This window comes from Zingiber officinale, chromosome 10A, assembly GCF_018446385.1.
Source record: "Zingiber officinale cultivar Zhangliang chromosome 10A, Zo_v1.1, whole genome shotgun sequence".
Classification (NCBI taxonomy): domain Eukaryota; kingdom Viridiplantae; phylum Streptophyta; class Magnoliopsida; order Zingiberales; family Zingiberaceae; genus Zingiber; species Zingiber officinale.
Window position 1 is genome coordinate 84,069,973 of NC_056004.1, and position 7,275 is coordinate 84,077,247.

The window sequence follows — 7,275 nt, forward strand, 5'->3', positions numbered from 1 at the left end:
ATCAAACTTTCAATTCAAGCTTATTTGATTGTTTAAAACTTTTAGTTGTTTGATTGGTTATTGAGCTTGATAATTTAAATTTATTTATTTATTTATTTTATTATTTATTTAATATATTGAAAAGAATTTTATTAATGAATATGGTTCGTGAACATTGTTGATGAACGTTGTTCATGAACGTTAACGAGTTGAACATATATGTGTTCAAGCTTGTTATTTCGCTTAACGAGCTATTCAAGCATGTTTGTTTAATTAATCTTATGTATATTGAACGAACATAAATAAAACTCTTACCAAGCCGAACAACAAATTTATTCACGAACGCTTGATTCATTTAGAGCCCTACCAAGACATCCAAATTAAAAGAAATATTAAATAGGCACTCATTTTAAAAAAATATATTATATCAAAAGGACCCCATTAAAATGTAGTATCCTCATAATATCCCTTATTTACGTAGTAGTTTGTAGAAAAAGAATAGATTATAGGTAAGGTTGTAAATAAGCCGAGTTTTAAGGTGTTCAAGGTTGTTTGATAAGATAATCGAGTCGAGCCGAGCCGAGCCGAGTTTAAAATGAATCAAGCTTTTGAAATGATTGTCCAAGCTTGGCTTGATTTATTTTTTACGAGCTTGAGCTTGTTTGAAACTTGGCTTGAGCTTGACTTGTTTAGATGTTATTGAACTCTCAATTCAAGTTTGGTTTGAGTTTGACTTGAGCTTGGTTCAAGCTTGGCTTATTTAGATGTTATCGAGCTCTCAATTCAAGATTATTTGATTGGTTATTAAGTTTAATAATAATTTAAACTTATTTATTTATTTTATTTTATTTTATTATTTATTTAGTATATTGAAAAAGCTTTATTAATGAATATGATTCGTGAACATTGATCATGAACAACATTGCTCACGAACGTTAATAAGCTGAACACATATGTGTTCAAGCTTGTTTGTTTAGTTTAACGAGTTATTCAAACTTGTTTATTTAATTAATCTTATGTATATTGAACGAACATAAACAATCTCTTATCAAGCCGAACATCAAATTTGTTCACGAACGTTGAGTTCATTTACCGCCATAATTATAGGTGTTATAGAAGCTATTAGCAGCTAAATAACATCTAATATAAAATAATTTTAATAAAATTTAAATAATTTTGATAGAATATTTTAATATAATATTATTTAAATTTCAAATTTTAATATCTATCTGTAGTAAAAGTGAAACTATTATCTCCAAGACAATCTCATACTTTTAGAATGAGATAAATCACAGAGATTTGGAAACGACCCCATCTACACGAACATTCTTGTATGAATCATTTCCGTCAGTCCGTCGGGGTTAAAATTTTAAGATTTATAATTTAACTACAAATGTATAACTTTTGTTAGTAGCTACTACTGTGTAACAACTACTCAATAATTACTGCAATATAAAAAATCATCTATTTCATTATAATCAAATTAAATCATAAATTATAAATCCTAAACATTAGTTACAATGACTGCTACAACAGAGTTAGAATAAGGGATATTCTCGGAGGACAATTTATATAGTTTAGAATGCCTTTTACTTTTTACACAAATGTTAAAACTCAGTATTAAAAAGAATTTTAAGAATCGTATTAACTATTTGATGAATCTAAATTCTTGGAATTTGGGCGAGAAAATGTTGTTTAAGATATTAATTTTTTATGCTTTGAAACATGCGGTAAGATTTAGATAATCCAATGTTTTCAAGTCTTTGCCAGACATTCTCGAGCATAAGTCTTAGATTATTAATAAAAAAATTGTATTTATTTGTTAGAACTAGAGATATGAATATAAACGCAACTGAATTATAAAAAAAAACAAACATAAAAAAAATGATAATAAAACTCGGTCTTCAAGATCCATTAAAAAAAAATTCTGTGAAAACCTTGTATGATAGTTGGTTCTTGATAGAAGATGAATAACCTAAAGAATTAGGTGCTTTCAAACTTTTGAAGCCATGTTGTTTTGAATAATTGCTGATCTGGTAATGACGAGGGATCTCATCAAAGAGAGATCAAAATCAGAAAGACAAGACGACGTAGAAGATAAAGTCAAGCGAGGTGTCGAGTGGACCGAGAGTGCAGCCGAGCGGATCAGTGCATAGTCAAGCGGATCAAGAGGTTCACCAAGAGGAACACGCGGGGTCAAGCAGGCTGTAACGACCAGGCCCTCTTGGCCCATTTGGCGGCCTATTTAACGACCTCTCATGTCGTCGACCGCCGGCCCTTATGGCCGTACCGTTACTCACTAGGACTTTCCACCCCTGGCCAGTGGATTTTTGTCTCCCCCAGGATTTGAACTCTAAACCTCCAGGCTTAAGTATTAGAGTTTATGAATCCTGGTAACCAAGTGAGATCTAAAAATGCGCCTTTTTATTGTAACGACCCAATTATCCCTATTTCAAGTTCTAAAAGTCCATAAAAATATTTGGAAATACTTTTAAAATATTCTAGAGATTTTTAGGAATTTTTAGAGTATTTTTACGTAATTTTTGGAGGTTGTTTAGTAGGGTTACAAAAAGAAAGAAGATTTTAAAAAACATTGAAAGTGAGATTCGAACCCACGACCTCGGGTCAGACTGATCCGAGCAAAACTAGCCCAACCAGCTGAGCTACACGATTTTGTTAACTTTATATGGTGAGAATTAAATTTATAGCATAGCTAATGATTAGGGAATAAATTGGAAAATGGTGCGCGGCTGAGGGATTGAAGCCGAGACCTTTGACTTGATTAAAATTCGGTTGACCAGCTATGTCAGCGAGTTTTGTTAATTAAGGAAAGAATGGATTATATTTAAGGTATAGTAATTAATAAAAATCTTAGTTATAAGAAGAGGTTTAAGTTTTTCCCGAACCCTAAATTTTTCTCACCCGAACCTCTCCTCCTCTCTCGCGAACGGCGGCGGCGACTTCGCTATTCGGGCGAAAAGGGCGACGGAGCTAGGCTTTTTCCGGCCGGTCTTCACCCGTGTGCGACCACCATCATCGAGGAGAGCTTGTGAGCACGAAGAAGAGCCGAAATCCAAGCTATCCGAAACCCTAGCAGCATTAGAAGCTCCTCCTTTTCGGTTGTAAGTCCAAGAACAACGAGGTGAGTTACTTCTCACCTGCAGTAGGAGTAGTTCCGAGCTTCGATTTGTTTTCCTTGCTTTCGGATTTGTTTAAAGTTTCCTTGTGTTTACTGCCGTGTACTTCAAAGAGGGGAAACTAATGGTATGAATTAGGCATGTTTGTTCTTTTTGATATAGGGCAACTGATCTGGAACAAGGGAAGAGCTGTGGTTTCGGGTTGCTTGTAGTAGTTGCTGCCATGACCATTAAATCCGAATTTGTTAGGTTGATTATGGGATCATCTTATTGTTGAGTAATTTGGATTTGGGTTTGTGCCATGCAATGGGTGTGGATAACTCTAATTTGGGAGTTCTGTTGGATTTTTAATGGCTTGGCTTCCTTGCTTTAGTTTTGTACAGCATTAGGATGAATAGAAAGGTAAAAGAAGTAAGTGTTTCTTGTTGTCTTGCTTCCAGATTTCCTTCCTGAACAACATTAGGATAGCTTGGAGTTAAAAGAGTAGTTTAAGGAATTATTTTGCTTTGAATTATGTTTTGGTTCCTTATATGCTCTAATGTTCACGCATCAACTTTTGATAACAGCAGCATTCTTTTAGTGGATAACAATATTAAAGCCTTAATCAGAGTTAAAAGATGTTGATGAGATGGTGATACTGTGATCAGAATGCTCATGTTTCCTTTACAATTTTTATCAGTTTTGGGTTGGTTTGATAACAATATTAATGGTATTATATCAAATATAATCCTGAGGGAGAACATGTCCTACCATTACTTGTCCAATGGAATAATTGAACTTGGCCTAACCATGTGTTAAAGTCCATATATAATGAGTATTACAGTTTAGTTTTTCCTTGCTGTTAGTAAAGCATGAGCAATTTTTCCATTTGCTAATAAATAAGCATGATCAGTTTAACATGAGCAGTTTTATTTTAGAGTAGGCTTAAAGAAATCAAATTCAGTTTTTCTTGATTCATATCTGTTGTAGCATGCTTAGAGAGCTCAGTTTGCTTTCCTTTGATTTATGTTTATTGTAGCATGTTTAAAGAAGTTTGATTTGTTTTCTTTTGCTTGATTCTGTTGATACATTTTTAAATAATCCTGTTGCTCTATAAAAACTCTAGTATCTACCTGTAGGTGGGAAAAATAAGAGTTTTAATAAATTCTTTAGGGATTTATAAGAAGTTATAAGAAAGAGAGACCAAGGTCTTAATAGGATCCCTAATTTTAAGAATTGGGATCAGTAGCATATCAAGTGCTCAAATAAATGCCAAGGCATTTTATTATAAGAGAATTAAAGAATAACAAGTATAAGGAAGTAATAGTTAAGAAGAAAATAAGTATTTTACTTTTTAATGGCATGTACCGGACACAAGGTCCAGGACACGAGGTCCATTGGGTGGGCTCCTAGATCGCCCCTAGGCACAAGATCGCCTAGAAGTACCTTAGTAGTTTCGGGATTAGCTACTCGACTCTTATTAAGGATGCGCGCAAATTGGTACAATGCCGGGCCCAAAAGAAGTTTATTATTATTTTGAAGTATTAAAGTATAAGTTTTGAAACAAATGAAACAAGCTTCAAATATGTTTAGAATTAGAAAGTTTAGTTTCTTGTTATTTGAAGCATGCAGTAGTAGTTTTATTTGTTTCTTGCTATTAGATTATTCAGCATGTTTAGCTTTATTTGCTTTCAGTATGCAGTTATAGTTTTATTGGTTTATGAGCATGATTAGCTATACATGTTTAGTATTTCAGTTAGTATGATTCCTTTGCTATTTATGAGCATGAGTAGTTTTATATGTTAGCATTCAGTTTTAGTATGTTTTTATTATATACATGCATATCGAGTTTTTGTGAGTAGATAGCGCTCACTAAGCTTTATGCTTATAGACTGCATTTCCTCCTACTGCAGATAAAGGAAAGGAAAAGATTTAGCAAGGAAGGCGACAAGGTGGTGGTGATGAAGGTGTGTGATGACTGGACTATGGAAAGATCAAGAGTTTGCTAAGGAGTTGTTAAAACTTACCTGTTTAGAGTTTCCTTTTCTTTTCTCCTTAATGCTATGATGAAGTTGAGATTGTAATTGAGTCTATTCCGCACTTGTAGTTTGTTATGTTTTATCGTTGGAGTATTATCTGTTTACTATTGCTAGAGTAGTTTCCTCCTTCTTATTGAGTTATTATACTGCGTGGTTGTGTGATTATATGTTCCAGCCGCCTGTGGTTGAGTATACACTGTTTGTATTGTTGATTTGGTCACCGGTACAGGGGAAATTCTGTCGAAATTTTTCGGTAGGGATTTCTCGTAGTTAAGTAGCGTACCGGTTAAGTAGAGTTAGTAGTTAAGTAACGGTCACTTTTAGAGAGTAGTAGTAGTAGTAAGAAGGGTGGTCGTTACACAGGCTTAGGTCGGTTGCATCCAATCTCACCAAGTATCTTATCATATGTTCTTGAGAATTGGTGTCGTTGACAATAAAGTAGTTCCAGCAAGTGAATAGTACTTTAGAAGTTATCATGTCAAAGAAGGGCATGCCTGTTTAAGGAATAATGTCAGAGACACTTTTTGGAGTTGTCTTTTCATAGGGCATGTAGGAAAAGGTGCTCGTGCTTTAAGATGCGCGCACATACACTATAAGGGCATTATAAAAGGGGGGCGTTCCCTTCTATAGCGGAGGTATGTGCAACCAAACTATTACACACACTCTTGCTATAGTTCTTCTACTATTCTTCTCCACCGGAAACTAACTTGAGCGTCGAAGGGTCAACGCCAGGAACCCTTTCCCGATTTGACACTAACATTCCCCTTTACTTTAAGGACGCGTGAGAAGTCTTCTTCAAATCAAGCAGTGGGGCATGTCACCAGTTTGTCATCTCCTCATATTTATCAGTTGCTAAAACCAAAATAAAATCCTTCTAATTTTTGGAGTAGAATATTTACGATTAACTTCTAAGTTGACTCATCATTTTAGCTGATTGAGAAAGACTTCTAGTTGATTAAATATACTTGAAGATCTCGACTTAACTCATGACCAAACTCCAACCGTTGATTATAATCATAAAATCATAGTTTCTTTGGTTACATAAACCATTAGGCAGCTCTTATCTCAACATATAATCAAAGATTGCATTCCCTTATGATCTTTCACGACTCACATGTCTTTAGGCCTTATCGATACATCTGATTAGGACTTCTTCACAACCAATGGGGCAGACGAGAGGACTATACTCACGAGGGTGAGGTTAGAAAGGGACTGAGGAGGACCTCAACAAAATTCCTCCAACGTTCAAGTTAAACTCATAGAAGAGAAAAGGGTGAAAAAGATAGTAGAATCATCTAGACAATAGAAAATAGCATACCTTACCCAACTCGCAAGGGCACTATCTTATATCCAAAAGGAGGAGAGTGGGAGAAGACTTTACCTCGCACTTTAATCTGGCACTTCTCCCTTTGTTCCCTTATTAGATCTGACCATAGTTCAAAATCGACGATTTAAAACCACCGGTTCAACGGTTCCAAACAGATTGACCCTTAACCTTAATTGCTTAAGACAGTTACGGTTCACGGTTCAGAACCGCCGGTACATGATTTGGTTCACAGTTCGTCACGGTTCAATATTATTATGTTTAAAAAATTAAATTTGAAATTTTTATAAAAAAAATAGTTTGCACTTATTTAAGTTGTCTACGTATCCCTTAGGGCATAAGGGAATCAAAGTCCATGTAGTTCTTTTATATTTTTACCCTTTTACATTGTCATTCATTTCCATTTCTCGTTTCTGTTGTATTCGTTCCTTCAGTATCAAAATCTTCAACTTTGTCATCAGAAAGTTGCATTCCTTGGATTATTTTCTTAGCTCTGGTCCAATCGCTTAGTAATGCTTGGGGTTTCAATGAATCGGGAGATAAAATTGATCGTCGTTCATCTAATATGTTGTCGTCGGCACTGAACGTCTGCTCTACAACAACAGTTGACATTGGACAAGCTAAAATTTCTTTAACGATCACGAAAATGACAAGAAAGCTTTGAGTCTTCTATGATCACCACTTTAAGATATCGAAATTTTCGCTATCTACTTCATTAAAATCAAAAGAAATCATAAAATAATTCTCAAGTTCCTGTGTAGAACTTGAGAATCCTTGTGGATGTTTTGTCCGTTCTTTTAATAAAAGTTGTGCTTTT